The following is a 19,645-nucleotide window of genomic DNA, read 5'->3' on the forward strand; positions in this document are numbered from 1 at the left end:
AAATATCCATTTTCAATAAATATCAGACTGCCTTCTTGGTGAAAATAGTCACTTTTAATATAAAAACAACTTGACATTTTCAGTAATACTTTTAATGAGCATTGCTCTGAGCTATAATATAATGAAATTTGCTTAAAAGTAGAACAGGCTGGTGATGCTTGGCAGAACAAAGTGGCATATGGTAAATCAGATGTGATTTATTGGCAAGCTCTTTCATTTTTTGGAAAGCTAGCAGCTTTCAGCACAGTAGACTGTGTCTTGATATTCAGTGCTGAAAAGAAACAACTGCTGAACGATATACACAGGTTAATTTAAAAAGGTGTGATTGTTTAATAAAGGCAAGTGAAGAACTTTGTCTTATAAATGATTCTTTGCATTTATTGTTCTATGTGTGATAGCTAACTTTGTCTACCACTGCATCTTTAGATTAGTGTCTCACTAAATATTCCAGTATTTGAAACATGTACAAGATTTTTCAACCGTCAGATCCTCAGCTGGCATCAATCAGCATAGATCCAGGGGCTTCAATGTAGCTATTTACAGCAGCTGTGGATCTGGCCCAGAACATCTTGACAAATATATGTATTTCACAACAACAACTATGGTTAAGGTTACATTGGGACTTCTACTATTCAGTCTAGCAAAGCCCAAATGGCATATACTGGAGGAACTGTTGGGAAGGGATATGCATCCCCATGTAACTCCAATGGAGCTAGGGTGGAGTGTGATGTAGCCTGTGGGTGTATTACACATCCCTGTCCCCTTGTTGCTCTTTGCAGTGGGAAAGAAATTCTGGAGGCAGCTGCCAACCAATTCTATGATGGGGAAGATAAAACTTGCCCTCCTTATGGAAAGAGAGAGATTCCTTCCTTTTTAAGCCCTCTAACAGACTTTCTGCAGAAGTGGAGAATCAACCCATCAGAAAGCAAACAGCTTAAACCCGCTGTCAAGGTTCCTTCCCCACTCTGAACTCTAGGGTACAGATGTGGGGACCTGCATGAAAGACCCCCTAAGCTTATTCTTACCAGCTTAGGTTAAGAGTTCCCCAAGGTACAAACTTTTACCTTTTGTCCTTGAACCTTTATGCTGCCACCACCAAAGTGTCTAACAAAAATAACAGGGGAAGTGCCCACTTGGAAACATCTCCCCCCACAAAAATCCCCCCTAGCACTACACCCCCTTTCCTGGGGAAGGCTTGATAAAAGTCCTCACCAATTTGTATAGGTGAACACAGACCCAAACCCTTGGATCTTAAGAACAATGAAAAAGCAATCAGGTTCTAAATGAAGAATTTTAATAGAAGAAAGTAAAAGAATCACCTCTGTAAAATCAGGATGGTAAATACCTTACAGGGTAAATAGATTCAAAAAACATAAAGAATCCCTCTAGGCAAAACCTTAAGTTACAAAAAGACACAAAACAGGAATATACATCCCATTCAGCACAAACTTATTTTATCAGCCATTTAAACAAAACAGAATCTAACACATATCTAACTAGATTGCTTACTAACTCTTTACAGGAGTTCTGACCTGCATTCCTGCTCTGGTCCTGGCAAAAGCATCACACAGACAGAGCCTTTGTTCCCCCCTGCCCCTGCTTTGAAAGTATTGTCTCCTCAGTGGTCATTTTGGGCAGGTGCCAGCGAGGTTTCTTAGCTTCTTAACGCTTTACAAGTGAAAGGGTTTTTCCTCTGGCCAGGAGGGATTTAAAGGTGGTTAGCCTTCCCTTTATATTTATGACACCGGCTAAGCCTGCTTCTTGTGTGACAAAGTTCCTCCTCTGCCTCAGTGGGTCCTGCGCTTATTGGCAGATTTGCTTGCCTCAGAGATTCACGGCAGCCCTCAGTTTGGCCACTCTTGCTAGTGGCTCAAACCTGCCATCCACTCAGCTAACCTCATCACTGGCCAGCATGGGGGAAACTGAGAACAATCCCCACAGTCTCTGTGTCCCACCTAGTGGGTCGGGACAGGGCAGATCCCTTTCCAATTTAGACCTTCCCTTCTGGTGTTTCTCACAGACCAGGTCAACTCCTCCTGTGTCCGATCAGGAGTTGCGGGGTGGGGGGGAACCTGGACCCACCCTCTACACCAGGTTCCAGCCCAGGGCCCACTCTCTACACCAGGTTCCATCCCAGGGCCCTGTGGATAGCAGCTGTCCACAATGTTCCCTGTATCAGCTGTGTGACAGCTACAACTCCCTGGGCTCCTTCCCCCAAGCACCTTCTTTATCCTCACTGCAGGATCTTTCTCCTGAAGCTTGATCACACTTGAACTCTTCACTCCTCCAGCAGCACACATTCTCACTCCCTGCTCCTGGCACACACCCCTACTAACTGATGGGAGGTCCTTATTAAACCAGGTGTCCTGATTACCCTGTCTGCTGTAATTGAATCTAGAAAGTTCTTAATTGGCTCCAGCTGTCTTGGTTAGCTTGCCTGTCTTAATTGGTTCTGGCAGGTTCCTGATTGCTCTTGGGCAGCTCCTGCTCTGGTCACTCAGGGAACAGAAAACTGTTCATCCAGTGGCCATCCAGTGGCCAATATATTTGCCTTCGACCAGACTCCTGTATCCCACTGGTCTGGGTCTGTCACACTTGGTTGCAGAGAGAAGCACACACACACACACACACACACACACACACACACACACACACTGTCATCTTGTAAACAGTGTATAATGCTCAGGTACTATGGGGATGAGGGCCATGTGAGCAGCTGGATGTGTGGCATCAGTTTTGCTCATTCCTTATTCAGGTAACATTCCCATTTAATTCAGTGAAAGTTAGGACTGAGGACTTCAGTTCTGTGTGTGTCTGTAGTTACTGAAAACAATTTAGAAATAAGATAAATATAAAAGTAGTGAGGAGAATACAACAGTTGAAATCAAAATAGTGTTAATAATTTGCTGCCTAAATTAAAAAAAAGTTTGTTAAATCTTATTGTAAAGATTCTTCAGTTTAGCAGTAGTTATATCACCTATATATTTTTGTTGTATATTGAAAATAAGCTCCAAAGGGACATGTTTCTTGAGTAGAGAGCTTTTTAATTAAACAAGTAAATTATGCTTCCAGAGAATTAGCCCTCTCCACTCTTACTATTCAAAATTTACTGAAATAGGAGAAATGGTAAAAGGAGTTACTAAATGGCTGCTTCTAGTCTTACGAATTTTGACTAATTGAATTTTTACAATACAGTCGTATAGATAGAAATTATTGGCAGTCGCTGAGGAAAGCTGCATCACTACCTTTCTTGAAGATGACTTTGGCATAGAGTACAGTACAGGAAACAATTGGAAACGACATCATGTGAGGGCGTGTCTGTATTCTGCTGAAATATATGTATTTTTTAAGTTTTGTCTGAAAATTTTTCTTACAAAAATTAGCATTGTAAAATCTGAAGAAAGGATAGTACTGGTAAATTGGAATTTAAGAAAGGGAGTTTGGCATAGGTTCATATTGTAAGGTCTCAGTGAGCCCTAAGTAAAGGGCTGTACATAGCTGCATCATCTGAGGAGGAAATTGTGATTCTCCATCACAAAATCCTGCTTGGTTATTTTCTTGCCCTCCCACCCTTACCCCAAAAGGAAGAGTGTATCTACTGTTGGACTACTCCAGTCACCAATTACTTACCCTCCCTAAGTCTTGATTTAAGACATAGATACCACAGGCATGTGCACAGGGCCTCAACTCCTGGATTCATTTGATATCAGCCTATTGTATTTTTAATGAAAAATTCTGTCCTTCGTGGTTGCAAAGAATAGCTTGAAAATGTGACATGGAAATAATGGATGCAGTGACATCTGCCTGGGTCTGCAGAGAGCCTGAAACAATAGCTTTGAAAGAGGTGAAGTGCCTCATTCATCTCAATGAGTTATGTACGTATGCGAGTAGTGGGACCCTGCCAATTTCTCTGTGCATGTTTGTCTACACAAAACTGGACCTGAAGCAACTAAACTGGTTTGAATTCACACCTGTAGGTATTACAGTGCAAGTCGTTGTGTGGACATTTATTTTGAATTAAGATTGAAATTATTTCACTTCCAGTCTGTGCATAGACAAGCCTTGAATGCGTCAGGAAAAGAGTTTAGTAGCCTTAGACCACCTACTCAAGAAGATACAGCCCAGAAGCTGGGCTAAGTGTTGGTGGGAGCCCTGCTGCCACTCCTGTCTCTCTCCTGATAGTGGAGGGGCTGCTGCTCTGCCTTCCTGGGAGATAGGACATCCTGCTGTGAAGTGGGCATGGGCACATAGTGCAGGGAAAGTCCTGTGAGGGTGGAGTTGATGAAGGTCCCTGTGTCATGGCATGCCTGGAGCCCTGACTCGCCATGCTGCCTCAACTCAACTGGACAACATGTAGTTATATGCGCAGGAGAAGGCACATGAGGGGACACTGACTGGGAGTGCCAATGTGTATTTTGCAGGGGGTCTTCAGCCTAAAAATTATTCTTTCTTTAATTTTTTGCTGGCTGTGTTTTAATGATCATGTTGTGCAGGAAGCTTTCTGGAATACAGATTTTTGGGTCAACTCTTGTACTCCCTGTGATGTTGCACTCCATATGCTTTATAAAAATATGCTTATGAAGGTGAATATGATGTAACTGGAATATGCTTGATTCAAAAGGTCTCTTGTCAGGTATCATTACAAAGCTTATAATCTACTGAGTGTGTTCATCCTATTTGAATGCATGTATCATTCTGGTATCTGAAGCTGGAAATATGAAGTATAACTCTGAGATCCTATTGTAATTATGCAAAGTGTGGGTCATTAATGGTGGTTTAGAATCTTGATGGCTCCCATTGATTAGGACAATTGGTTGTAAATGGTTTATTTACCTGCAAACTTTCCTGTATACATGGGGGCCAACCCAGGAAGAATGGAAACTAGGGGCCGTTCAGTGACATGTGACCCAGTCATATGATACTGGAATCCATCTTAAATCTGGTACTTTTCCATTTAGAAGGAGGGTTGGGGACCCAGAGAGACCAAAGATTCCCACCTTGTGCCAAACTATAAAACGGGATGGAGCAGGACAAAAGAGGTGGCCAGTCATGAGAGAGCCTCTGCTTACCACCTGAGATGTCTGCTGGAACTAACAAGGACTGTACTACAGGAAAGGATTGGGCCCAGACTAGGGAGGCGTCTAGTCTGTGAACATCTCTGAGGGTGAGATATTACTTGTAATCAGTTTCTTAATGTATTAGGCTTAGACATGCATGTTTTTGCTTTATTTTGCTAGGTGACTTACTTTGTTCTGTCTGTTATGTCTTGAAATGACTTAGATCCTACTTTTTATACTTAATAAAATCACTTTTGTTTATTAATGAACCCAGAGTAAGTGATTAATACCTGGGGGAGCAAACAGCTCTGCATATCTCTCTATCAGTGTTATAGAGGGTGGACAATTCATGAGTTTACCCTGAATAACTTTATCCAAAGTAAAATGGATTTATTTGGGGGTTTAGATCCCATTGGGAACTGGATGTCTGGGTGCTGGAGAGGTAACCTGCTGAGCTGTTTTTGGTTAAAGTCTGCAGCTTTGGGGGCATGGCCCAGACCCTGAGTCTGTGTTGCAGCAGGCTAGTGTGTCTGGCTCAACAAGGTAGGGTTTTGGAATCCAAGCTGGCGGGAAAATGGGCTTAGAGGAAATTTCAGCACATCAGGTGACAGTCCCAAGGGGTTCTCTGTGACTGAACCTGTCACACTCCTCCTTTTTGAAGAACACTGAATAAACCTGAATGCACATACTACAGCTTTTCCTCTGCCAATTCAGCATTCATTCAATATGCTGAACCTGTTTCCTAATTTTACTCTTACACCTTTTGAATTGCATGTTTGGTGTGGTATTATGCAAGATATGCTGTTCTGTCAGTGGAAACATAGCACACATTTCTGTTGATAAAACACATATCCTTTATAGGCTTTGTGTAAATTCAAGCAAATCACCTCTCTCCCACCTTTTAGACTCTTCAGGATAAGAATAAACTAACACCATTATGTTTAAATAATATTGCTTTCTAAAAAAAAACTTTTCAAGTTGATCATTTATGTCAGCAACAACAAAATGTAGCTGGCTGGCAATATTATGATGGGGATGGTGTTTAAATTAGAATTGAATGCATATAATTAACAACTATTTTATGTTGCTTTATATAGGGCAGTTTTAAAATAAGATGCAGCCATTTCCTTAGCATGTATCAGACAAATTACAAAATAACTGAAATTCATTGAATATCCTCACCGCCACTGTTGATGAAAACATTTTTAATACTTAAGCGCTTTCCTCTTCTGAATGTTGGGGGGAGAGGGAGAATCTATAATTTTTCCCACTCCTCCCTGGAAGTACCCAGGATTTGTTATATTTTTAATGTTACTTTTGAAAAGCACAGAGTTGAATAAATATAATTTGGAGACATCAGTTCTGAAACTTAAATTAATGAGTGCTTCCCTTAGTGATTTGAGCAGTACATGCAAATTGAGATTTCCCCTCCACCCCCAGAGTGCGGTGATGAAAGGATATTCTGATTAGCCAAATGGTATAGATTAGTTATGACTCATCTCTGGAATTCAGCTACTTGAATTCTGTAGTTAGTATTGGGTGCTTTGCAGTAAGATTTTATGAGTATCTACTTGGTGTTTGGCTCTGATACTTTTTTTCTAGGTAGGCACATTTTCATACTCTAAAATGGTCCAGGATGAATTATGGTTTTGTTTCCATTGGCATGTGTTTAGACTTCATATTGTGTGGTTCCAAAAGATAGATGATGATAATATGACCAAAAATAGGGCAGAAAATGATTTTATAAGTGGCAGTTATAAGAGGGTAATTCAGTATACAGTATTTTGAAATGCTAAGAACATTTTCTATTAGCCATAGTTTATATATTTAGTATATTCCATGTGTACGTTGAGATTTTCAAAGAAAGATAATGTATTTAAATGCTACAAGGGCTCAAAATCCTTATTTCTTTTTTTCTATTATAGTAGTTCCTTGGGCTAATGGAGAAAGGCACTTCAATATGCTAGGCACTGTACAGACTTAGGGTAATAGACATTCCCTGCCCCAAAGTGCTGACAGTCTATTGATTTCCCAGTTCCTTCTCTATAATTTTGAAGTTTCTGATGTTGATAGTGCTTGGGTAGAGTTTAATTGTCTTTGGCATTTGATAATTATATAATTGTTGATCCTTTTGGAGTTATCTGCTTTATTAATCAGATAAAATGAAATTTTGAATCTTTTTTACTAAAATTAGACCTTGAATATTTTGCGTTCATTATTTTTATGAAGTTAATTATTTTGTATTGTTTAATTAACTACACAGCACTGTTCCTCTTCCAGTTAGCTGTGTTCTTTTGTTCAATTAGGTCTTTAGTTGTTTTTTATAAAGTCACTTGTTTGTGCCTATTGCTTTTTCCTGTCCTGTGAGAAGATGATAAAGGGATGGCACAAGGCAGAATGGAAAGGGCACCCTGGTGGGGATTTTGTTGATGGGACTTATTCTTGTTGCCAGGGTATTGTGATCTGGGGTGAGGGTGGGGTTTGCATCCATTGGAAGAGCACTTTCATTTATAATATCAGAAATCTAAATACATGTGGTCATCTTCCCATTCCAAGTGAATTTCCATTGTATTATGACCCTCTAATACTGGCAAGTGACAGTTTTCTTTCTATAAACAAGCATGAAAAAGCTTCATTTGCATGTATACATTAGTAATACTTAAAGTAGCACTTTAAAGTTGGAGATCTTTAAATGTTACATAAGAGCTTCCAATCTGTATATTGAGTAGGTAAATATGAATATTCCTATTGTGTAGATACTGTACATATTGGAAATCAATGTCCAAGCCAGGATTATAAGTCCGGGCCTGTGTACACTACCACTTAAATAGATGCAACTCGTGTCGCTCAGAGGTTTGAAAAAGCCACCCCTCTGAGTGACGTAAGTTAGATTAACTAAAAGTTGTGTCCACGCAGCATCAATGCAGCTGCGCCAATATAGCATGTCCGGTGAAGACAAGCCCTCAAGAGCTTGACTCCTCTTCTGCCCATTCTAGGCAATGCAAGTATAATATAAGAACATTGTTTAAAATTGTAAGTGTAACACTAGTCTTTAAATAGACCCCTACTGATCAGTTCGTTTAATTATTCCCTACCTTGTGTAACTATTTACAGCTGTGCACAATAAGTGGCTTTCTCTTCCACTTTGCACAGTTGTAAAAAAGTAGAATAGATTTAAATTTTTTATTAAAGCTAATGTTAAAAAATTATATAATACATAGGTTGGAAAAAGAGTGTCTGTACATCTGGGTATAGTGCTTTGATTATCCAGAAATATAAAGTTATTTTTTAAAAGTCATATGATACATAGAGTACACAATCAGCAATAACCCAAATTTAGGTGCATAGATTTAACAGTACAGTTTAGATATTAGAATCCGAATACATCACTCATGAAAAGTTGTACAGAGATTTGGTTGTGGAAAGCAAAATATGAGTGGAGATTGTTCCTCAGTAATTGAGAATTAGGTTGGTTGTCCATTAGATAATACAATCCATGAGGAAAGTATTTGTTACTTTCCTGACTGCGCTTCTCATCAGCATTCCAGCTCATCCCTCCTGATATTGCCAATGTCCAGTGATGTGTTCTATGTAGATGTCCCTCAACCACCATGAGTTGCCACGTCAGCCAAGCGTAGCGTTTACCGATTCTGCATTCTCTCAGCACTCACTTGTTACTGGGGTCCCATTTGCCTAAGACTCCGACGATCATAACTACACAAGGTGCAAAGTATAGTCAGGTCTGAACAACCAAGGGGCTGACCGCCTCCAGTGACCTTCTGGTGACCCTTACCTTCTGTTGCAGTTGTGAGCAATCTGTACCTTGCGGGACTGGATGCTATATGATAAACCGTAAATTATTCAGTTAGGGTGGATTCAGCCCCAGCAGGTTTTGTGATGCACTCCAGCATATGGAGGAGGAGTTAGCTAACATTGGTCTCCATGTTTCATGGTCAAAGACAAAACTGCAAAATCTAGGACCAGGTCCACCCGTGACTCCAATCTCTTAGAACAATGAAACTGTCAAATCAGTTTCCAGCTTTTGCTATCTGGGTTCTATGCTTACCAGCTCCTCCAGTTCTCACACGGAGGTTGTCCATTGGATTGGCATCACAGCATTTGCCATGGGCCATTTACAATGGATATAGAATCAACATCATCTTAGTATGACAACCAAGTTCAGGATTTATACAAGCTGTATCCTTCCCATACTATTGTATGGCTGTGAAACATGGACACTATGCTGCGCAGACTGGATAAAGCAGTTGGCGTTCCACACAAAATGTCAATGTCGTATACTGGGAATAAAGTGGAATGACTTCATCTGTAATGCAGATGTTTATGGTCACTTGGGGCTACAGACTACTGGGGCCATTGCCCACAGGCAGCACCTTACACTTTTTGGACATGTTGTAAAGATGCCACAAGACGTTCCAGTGAATGCTGTTCTCCGGGAGGCTTGTAACATCCAATATAAAATTCCACCAACCAAGGGGTGGAGGTGGCCCAGAGACAGACCCCCTATTACATGGGGTCATCAAGTCTGTTCTGATGTTGGACTCTCAGGTCCTCAAGCCTTTGCGGTTGTGCAGGAACGGACCAAATGTCTAATGATTTCTATGGCCAAAGTCTGGCTAAGCGTTGAAGAAGAAGAGAAAGCACCATATCAGTTATGTAAGAGCTTTGCCATTGACTTCATTGGAACAGGAACAAGCCTTTAATTTCAAGTACCTAAATTTAATGCTGGACTATTTTACAATTGTTGTGTATGTTCACAGTGATTTGTAGATATGAAGTGCACCCTCAGGAAGTTTGCAGATGACACTAAGCTGGGGGGAGAAGTATATACACTGGAGGGTAGGGATAGGGTCCAGCATGACCTAGACAAATTGGAGGATTTAACCAAAAAAAATCTGATGAGGTTCAACAAGGACAAGTGCAGAGTCCTGAACTTAGGCAGGAAGAATCCCATGCACTGCTACAGGCTGGGGACCAACTGGCTAAGCAGCAGTTCTGCAGAAAAGGACCTGGGGATTACGGTGGACGAGAAGCTGAATATGAGTCAGCAGTGTGCCTTTGTTGTCAAAAAGGCCAATGGCATATTGGGCTGCATTAGTCGGAGCACTGCCAGCAGATCGAGGGAAGTGATTATTCACCACTGGTGAGGCCACACCTGGAGTATTGTGTCCAGTGTGGGTCCCCCCACTACAGAAGGGATGTGGACAAATTGGACAGAGTACAGCAGAGGGCAACGGAAATGATTGGGGGCTGGGGCACAAGACTTATGAGGAGAGGCTGAGGGAACTGGAGTTATTTAGTCTGCAGAAGAGAAGAGTGAGGGGGGATTTGATAACGGCCTTTGACTCCCTGAAGGGGGGTTCCAAAGAGGATGGAGCTCAGCTGTTCTCAGTGGTGGCAGATGACAGAAGAAGGAGTAATTGTCTCAAGTTGCAGGGGAGGTCTAGGTTGGATATTAAGAAACACTATTGTACTAGGAGGGTGGTGAAGCACTGGAATGGGTTTCCTAGGGAGGTGGTGGAATCTCCATCCTTAGAGGTTTTGAAGGCCCAGCTTGACAGAGCCCTGGCTGGGATGATTTAATGGGTGTTGATCCTGCTTTGAGCAGGTCATTGGACTAGATGACCTCCTGAGATCTCTTCAAACCCTAATATTCTATGATTCTATGAAAACAGTTGACTGTGAACAAGCACTTCATAATGAAAAGTAAAATGCAAAATTGCTTATATAGCATCCATATAGAGTGTGCACCTTTCTCTGTATCACTTCAGTTAGAAACACCCCAGATGTACATGGTCCTGTATGGAACAAAATGCCTGAGTCTTTAATTTTTATTATGATTTTCTTTATTCCTGTCCTTAGTTGATAAACAGAATATAACAGTAGATGAGAGCTACATGGGGGATATAATACATGGGGATATAAATATCCTTATTTCTTGTTCATTTGTCACCAATATAAACTCCCAAATATGGAAATAAATGTCTTCCCATTTACCCAGACACATTTCTTCCCAATACCTGCATCTTCTCCCCGCCCCCTCCCCCATGGTCGCTACATGCATGCAGTAGAAGGAAAATAACTAGGTTGCTGGGCCAAATTCTCATTCCCTGTCCAAATCATGAGTAAAAGATCCTTATATGAGGGGTGGAGTGACTGGACCCTTCTATCTAGTCCAGAGCCGTGATGTGAACCACCTAGCAGCAATGAAGCCTCTTTGAGAATAATACTGCAATTTCTGTATTGCAGTAGCAGTTGCTGCCCTCCTAACACCCCCACATGGTGGTTTTGGTCAGTGGGTCAGTGTGGTTAGCTGATCTGTTGACTGTCTTCAGCCACATTCAACCCCTCTCTGTCCCTACCTTATAAAGTGCTGCTGTGGAGTCATCTTGTGCAATCTCTTCCCAGTTACCCTACAAGAGAGCTGTGGGGTGGAGAGGTAATTATAAGGGTGTTTTTTATATGCCTATAAAATGTATGCTATAGTATTGCTACTGGTATTGTTTGTTTCTGTAGCTATTGTTCTATCATTTAAAACTACTGGTTCAGCTAGATGTACATTAGTCCTGTTTTTCATTTTTGGACACATTGCAAAGCATTTTATTTTCTCAAGAACAGAACTGTATTGGCTAATGTTGGATGGCTATCTTTGCACAGTGCTCTTGTCAATGCCCTCTCAAACCCTTCTATGGCAAGGCAGCTGCCAAGAGGAGAGCACTTATCCCTTTGAGATTGCCCAGAGCTGAAAACAGAATCAGGACAAGCAGCCAGATGCCAGAGAGAGCACAGGCCATTATTTCTTATAGCGAGAAAGAGGAATTGAAACGGCTGTTTTTATACTGGGTAGAAGCCTATGGATCTCAGTGCTGCTTTATGATGTACATTGATGTGGAAATTCAGAAAAAAAACAGATAGGAGTCAGTTGGATGGGATGAGGGTTTATTGACAGAATTTGTTGAGAATGTTGCCTCCATTACACAAATAAGGGCTAGAATAGCCCTTCAGAATCCTGAGAGACCGGTGGACCTTGTAAACATTGAGGGAGAAAATGGCCTCCAAAAACTCTGCAACACAAATCATCATATATTTTTAAAAAAACAAACTTTGAAACTATTTCTTAGTCAAGACACAGTGCCATGATTTCAGTCAGCTAGACCATACCCTGCTGGGATCTTTCTTAATAAGGTTTGCCATGTAAAGAAACTTTCAAAATGCAACTTCCTTAAACAGCTGAAAGAGGAGACTGAGATAAAATAGGTGCTATCTAGAGCAATATGCTGAGTAAATAATTGAAAAGCTAAAATCAGGTTTTGAGGAATCTGATCCTAAGTGACTAATTATTTTTTTGCCAACCAAAGTCGTGACTCCTATTGAGTATCTATGCAATTAAAAACATTTTTTGGAGATGGAGTTGCAGGGTAGTTGCCTACAGGTTAACAGCAGCCTTTTTCCACTCCCAAATTAGAACATGTCCTAACAAAGCATCTGATGACTAGTCCCTAGCAAACTATCTAAGGAATTCCTAGATTATTTACAATTTGCTAAGGAACTTCTGTTGTATTGATTATAACTTTCCATGCTTATGGGGATTAATTAATCGGGCTAAATATGAAAGGCTACCAGCTAATTACATTAAGAAGTAAAGCGAGCTTTAATTATGGAACATAATTGTCAATAATTGTCCAATGGTTATTCTGTAATCAGATTCTTCTGACGCTACTTTTTTTTACATAAAGATATTTGCATTGCTGTGGGGTTTTAATTAGTTGCTTCACTGCTTAGGTGCTGGGAGGTATAACAAGCACATCATCAGTGGAATATGAGTTTTTGCAGTACTACCAGACTTATTTAATACATTCCAATGTTCAGTGGAACAAGATGCAGGGAAGTTGTGAAAATCACTTTAAATATTTCAGTTGATACCACATCCATTTAGCCAGGATGATTCTGAGATGATCATCCCCTATCTGGTGTTCCATGCTGGTGTAAAACCACAGTAATACCTGAAGTGCATGGTGTTTTGTGAAGTCTGGAAGTTCAACACTGGATGAGGGAGAACATCATGATGTGTGTGGACTTCATTGGATTTGTGACACTAGATGACCAGGTCTTGTTAGAGTGTATTCAGGTCAATTTACTTGTGTATTAGTATAGATTAAAGCAATTAGTGTTTTGGGTGTTTAAATTTCATAAAACTAATGTAATTTTACAAGCATTGTTTTCACTTATCTGTTCCTGTTATAATGTGATTGCAAACACTTACATGGTAAATACCCCTATAACTAAATAACTCATCAGACATGAAAGAAGCCACATGGAATGCTAATGAAGGACTTTATCAGAATGGCCATTGCGGTGATGACCTGAGGTCAGAAACTCAAAGTGCATCCCTCACTCATCACCATCAAAGGAAAAAACAACTTGGGTAGAGAGACTGTCAGCTTGTCTTCTGTGAGAAGAAGATATAAATATGGATTCAAAGAACAATCCTTTATCTCTGGACTGTTTGGATTCTAACAGGACAGAATAAATGAATGAGAAGATGGAGACCCCCAGAGTTATTCTGGGTAGCCCTGAAAGACTTCTGGAAAACTGGCAGTTTATTACAGTACTGGCACCATTTGCAAACTGTGATTCACCTGGAGATATATTTTACATGCTTTAACCTCGCAATAACTCTTTCTTTTTTCTTAGCTAACAAACCTTTATTTAGTTTACTATAGAATTGGCTGCCAGTATTGTCTTTAGTATAAGATCCAGAGAATCGATTGATCTGGGGTAAATGACTGGTCTCTTGAGACAGGGAGAAACCTGTTTTGTGTCATTTTTAGGTTAAAGCAACCTTTTATCACAAATTCCAGTTTCTCTGGGTGGCAAGATAGACTGGAGAGGTTAAGGGGACTGTCTGTGACTCCATGATAAGATGGTATAATGATCCAGGAGTTCGCATTTGTTGCTCGCTTGGTAATATCTAATTATAGAACATACCACCAGCTTCGGGTGTCTGCCCTTGTCTTCTGACAGTCTGCCCTGAGGTAGGCACTCCAGCTGTGAGCCATTCCAGACAGCATGACAGGCCTGACAGTGTAACATGATTGTGTTTTTTTCATGACTTGGTATAGATCCAAGTTTATTTGTATTGGGATATTCTAGAGGCGCCTGTCACAGATCAGGAGAATATTTGCTCGGTACATGTGAAGAGACCGCCGCTGCCTAGTTTATATTGTAATTTAGGTTTAGGCTAATTTTAGGTTCATTGAATTTTGTGGGTATAAACCTGAAACATACCTAGTTGGCACATATCTAGTGCTAAACCAAATGATTTAATTCACTTTCTATTGAAAATTGGAGCAGATATGTTACTAGGACTGTGTGAGGGTGGTCAATTCTGAAAGAGCCCAGGCAAACCTGATATTAAAGGGATTCACTCAGAGCCTGTTTATAGCAACTGGTAAATATCCTGCTGTATTGAACTTAAAACAGAAATGTTTGCTGTCCATCTTGAGGAGGCACCACTGGATATTACTGAAAGGATTAGAGAGTAATGAGTCTTAGTTACCATATCCCACATTTATATCTTGTGATGTTGTCTAAGTTGCCCTGAACCTCCTCTTCCCCAGTGGGACATTGGCCTCTTCTTCAAGCAATCTCCTACAGATACATAATTGATAGGGATGGTCCCTGTGCATGTGTATATAATTTCACTAAGGTAAAAGAGGGATAAAATTGTGTAATGGCATAACTCTTGTTCTATTCCTTGGTAACATTTAGAATTTAAAGAAGTGGAATGTCCAAGAGCACAGTAGTTTGTGTCTGAGGCTTAAAACAAACAAAACCCCAACAAAAACAACAAGGAGTCGGGTGGCACCTTAAAGACTAGCAGATGTATTTGGGCATAAGCTTTCGTGGGTAAAATACCCCACTTCTTCAGATACACCCATGAAAGCTTATGCCCAAATAAATCTGTTAGTCTTTAAGGTGCCACCAGACTCCTCATTGTTCTTGTGGATACAGACTAACATGGCTACCACACTGATACTTAAAACCCAACAGTCACATGACAAAAAGTAGAATGCGGGTAAACTTACAGACCCCTTTGTTGCTAGAATTCGTGTATCCTGTACCAACCTTTCACCACCAACTTGCCCATCTTCTTTCATGTATTCTGGAATTAAACTATTTCATATACCAATAACTGTATAGTCCCTCTAGCTAGCTTGAGTTTAGTATTTATTGATTCCTTTTGGGACAGACTGGATGTTCCGGTATTTTCAGCAGCTTTCAGCATTGGTCTGCTCCCACTGCTGTTAATCAGAGTTAGGTTAAGGCTGAAAACTTAAGAAAATCCAGCCCCTTGATGGCCATCAAGGTTTTGTAAGAATCCTGTCAAATTATTAAGAAATTTAGTCTCATACTTATAAAGTTTCTTTCATTTATAGTTTATAGAGGGTTAATTTATAGTCCAACAGATGAATAGGTTGCTTATAATAATTTAAACACCTACAGATGTTCTTAGAACATCTATCACACAAATTTCTGTTTATAATCCTCAATAATTTAACCCATCATAAACACTTTATAAACAGAACTTTTTATTAGTGTGACTGGAAGATTTACTCAAATCACATTCAAAATGGAAATTTTTAATAAAGTTCAACACAAAGTATTAAATGTTACATGTTTTAAGTCTTTCTTATCAGAAGCAGAAGAATGTCCACAATATTGAAAATACGTAAATAGCTTCTCTAAGAGTGCCAATAACTCTAAGGTCCTATATTTTATTAGTAGACTCATCATTTGGTTCATTTATGCCTGTGAGGAACCATGTCTATACATAAGAAAAAAGATTCTTTCTTATCCCCCATCAGCATTTTTTTAAAGTGGGAAGCTATTTTGAGAAAGAAAAACCACAGTAAAGGACAAATGAAAGCTGATATGGTTAGTGCCTTCTCAAGAGGATTAGATGTATGTTTGCTTTCACTGAGAAATTTGAGAATTTTTCTATCATCTTCTGGTCCAGGTTTAATGTCTTCATCAGCATTACCTCCATATCACAGTTGCCAGCAACTGTTTTCTCATTGATATTGCTAGGCTAGTACTTGTTAGAAATTCTGGGAAACAAAACTGGTGTCTCATTTGAGGAGTGGTGAAGTTTCAGTCATCCATATATATTATCTTTCATGCATCATCTAATCTATATTGTACCACACTGGACTATGCATTCTTTAGCATCCTGTATTACATAAATTTCAATATAACAAAGCATAAAGATGCTGATGTAAGGGAAAAAAACAAGAAGTGATCTCTAGTTCTGAAAAGAATTTAAGTGTTTTAGGTTAATACAATACATTTATATAGTAGTACAAACACAGAAGTTAGCATTTATCTGATTGAAATATGTAGCATATCACATAGAGGGAAAATATCCCAGTTTACTATAATGTGCTCTGGTATAGAGCAGATCTTACGTTGGGTTTAGCCCACGAAAGCTTATGCTCAAATAAATGTGTTAGTCTCTAAGGTGCCACAAGGACTCCTGTTCTTTTTGCGGATATAGACTGACATGGCTGCTACTCTGAAACCTACTTTATTTTGTTAAATCTTGATTTTTAATCTACCACCCTATATTTTAAATATATTGGGGAATACTCAGTATGATACCTGGTCATTCAGTGCAAGGATATTAACACAACGGTGAAATATAGGATTCACCATTGCGTCATGATATTTGATACATGCCTCTAACAGTGGTCATCAGATACATTAGAGGCAAACCTCTCCATCGTGTGCCTAGCCTATTGTGACATATACAGGGAGATTTTTTTTCTTGACCCTTGTGATGTTCAGCTTCCCCCCTCAGATATGAGATTTCATTGCTGCTATTTTGGCACGTGTAACTACAAAGCTTATTAGTGGCCAAAAAATAATCAACCCCCTTTTAAAAATCCAGCTACACTATTGGAACCACATCCAGCCCGAGGGTAAGGCAATGCAATTGCATTGAAATCAGTGGCGTTTTCAGGTTATATGAGCAAAGAATTTGGCCTGTCAGCACTCATCTCCTTTGAAAATTACATTGTGATTACGAAGTCTGTAAATTTATATTTCTTTTTATGTGCTTGAAATTTACATGCCATCAATCTTGATGGAAAATAATTTCCTAATGTATGTTAGGAGTCATTTTTCTGATCAGTTTTTCTCCCCCAAATTAAATACCCTCTAATATTCTTCTTTCATGCTATTGAATCTTAGTTCGTTCAGTTTGTCATTATCCATTATGCACTGCTCAACCTAACTCTAATGATTTTTGTTGCCTTGCTGAGATCTCCTGTGATTCAGTTGAGTGGAGTTATGCAAGGTATATGTATATAACAATGAAGTAGTAAACAATGAAGTGGCTTTAGCAGCAATCCACAGATTAATATAAAAAAATATTTAGTTCATGGAGCTCCTGCAGCCAGCCCTCTCGCCCCCATTCATTTACTACCACAGGGAGCTGTCAGTAGCCTTCATGATACAGTGTACATAAAAATGGATTTCTTGTTGCAGAAGTGGTAACATGGCCTGTATGGTGTATTCCTCAAATAAAACTCTTAATCTGCAAAAGAGCAAGGCAGCCTAGGGAGCTTGTTGGCAGCCAAATTATTTGACAGTCCCAGAGACTTCTTCAGGGGCTATGGCCTCAACTATGATAGGCCTTAGCGGGGAGCCAACTGTGCTTACTAGCACTGTAAGATATCTTTGCAACTTGGCATGTGAGTCGTGACAGTTCTATATTCTCTGCAGAGGTACCAATTAGGGTTGCCAGGTGTCCAGTTTTCAACTAGAAAACTAGTCAAAAAGGGACCCTGGTGGCTCTGGTCAGCACCGCTGACTGGGCCGTTAAAAGTCAGAATTCACAGGAAGCGGTGATATGCCCCTGTGGCCCCTAGGTGGAGGCGGGTCCAGGCGGCTCCATGCGCTCCTCCCACCCCAAGCACTGGCTCCCCAGCTCCCATTGGCCAGGAACCACAGCCAGTGGGAGCTGTGGGGATGGCACCTACAGACAGAGGCAGCATGCAGAACCACCTGGCCGAGCCTCTGCCTAGGAGCTGGAGAGACATACTGGCAGCTTACCAGGAGCCACCTGAGGTAAACACCACCTGGAGCCCACACCCAGAACCCCGTTCTCACACCCCATCCCACTGCCCCATCCCTAAGCCCCTTCCCACACTCCGAACTCCTGAGCCCTAGCCCAGAGACTCCCCCCTTCACCCCAAACCCTTCATCCCCAGCCCCACCCCAGAGCCTGCACCCCCAAATGGAGCCTTCACCTTCCCCTCCACCACAATCCCCTGCCCCAGCCCAGAGCCCCCTCCCACACCCTGAACCCCTCATTTCTGGCCCCATACCAGAGTCCGCACCTTCAGGAACAGAAGGAGGGGGGATGGAGTGAGCAGGGGCAAGGTCTTAGAGAAGGGGCAGGGCCAGGGCATGGCCTTGGGGAAGGGACAGTCAGGCGGCAGGGCAACGGTGTTTGGTTTTCTGCAAATAGAAAGTTGGCAACCCTAGTACCAATGAATGTTATCCCTAGCACTGCAGGAAGAGAGCCAAATAAGATGAGGAATGTGTTGATATATTAATTAATATTGACTTTTAGTGTCACTTTTATGTAAGCTGAGGCATAATTATGCCGCAAGTGTGGTAAGTCACACTTCACAGAATTTGACAGAGATAATGAGTATTTCAGTGGTAGGGCTTAATTGGTACTGCAGTTAATGCACGTGAAGGGTTACGACAATGTCTAATTGTTTCCCATGTAACTAGCATGACTAAACCAAAGTTATTAGAGAGACAAGGTGGGTGAAGTAATATCTTTTTTTGACCAACTTCTTCAGGTCCTTCTTCAGATCTGAAGAACAACTATGTGTAAGCTCCAAAGCTTGTCTCTCTTCCCTACAGAAGTTGGTCCAATAAAAGATATTACCTCATACACTTTTTGTCTCTAATATTCTGGGACCAGCATGACTACAACACTGTATAAAACAAGGTTAATTAACTGAGCTATGAGAAGGTATTGGTTGTGAAAGTTTATCTAAGCAGTCTATAGGAGTGCTCTGTCTTTTGCAGCCCATGGAGACTCCAAGGGTAAGGACTGTGATTGTGCCAATGCTCTGTGTAGCTCCTCCTTTCTTATGCACAGTCTTAATCTAATATCTCTAGGCCAGGCTGTGATTGGCATTGTACAGATGAGTTTGTTCTTGTCAGGTGGATAGACAAGGTATAAACAAAGACCCAATTATCCAGAGCTACTGATGAGAATACTCAATGTACAATATTTTGTCTTTTCAGCTAGATCCTGAACCAAAGCCTAGTGAAGAAATGGAAAGATTCACATTCACTTAAGTGGGCTTTTGATCAGACCCTTAGTTGTCATATTAGAGAAGAATATGAATTATCCAGAGACTGATGATGGTGATGATTATATTCTCAGATTTATGAAGTGTTGTAACTAGTACTAAGAAATATTTACAAGAAGGTGAGAGAGATGCAGCTAAAATTGATGAATCTTTCTAATGCCATGGAATTAT

At 40.5% G+C, this 19,645-nt stretch overlaps 1 protein-coding gene across 31 annotated transcripts in view; it reads left to right on the forward strand.

Moving 5' to 3' along the window:
- The window catches only part of NRXN1 (neurexin 1), a 1,248,790-nt gene that overhangs the window by 310,068 nt on the left and 919,077 nt on the right, over positions 1–19,645 (forward strand). The window contains exon 1 of one of the 31 annotated variants that reach the window (XM_073339214.1): positions 5,147–5,164. The exons of the other annotated variants lie outside the window; for them this stretch is intronic. The gene's annotated coding sequence lies outside the window, so the exon portion shown is untranslated. Of the gene's footprint in view, positions 1–5,146; positions 5,165–19,645 lie in introns of those variants that run through there. 31 annotated transcript variants of the gene reach the window in all.

The sequence above is a fragment of the Lepidochelys kempii genome, chromosome 3 (assembly GCF_965140265.1).
Source record: "Lepidochelys kempii isolate rLepKem1 chromosome 3, rLepKem1.hap2, whole genome shotgun sequence".
In the NCBI taxonomy this organism is placed as follows: domain Eukaryota; kingdom Metazoa; phylum Chordata; order Testudines; family Cheloniidae; genus Lepidochelys; species Lepidochelys kempii.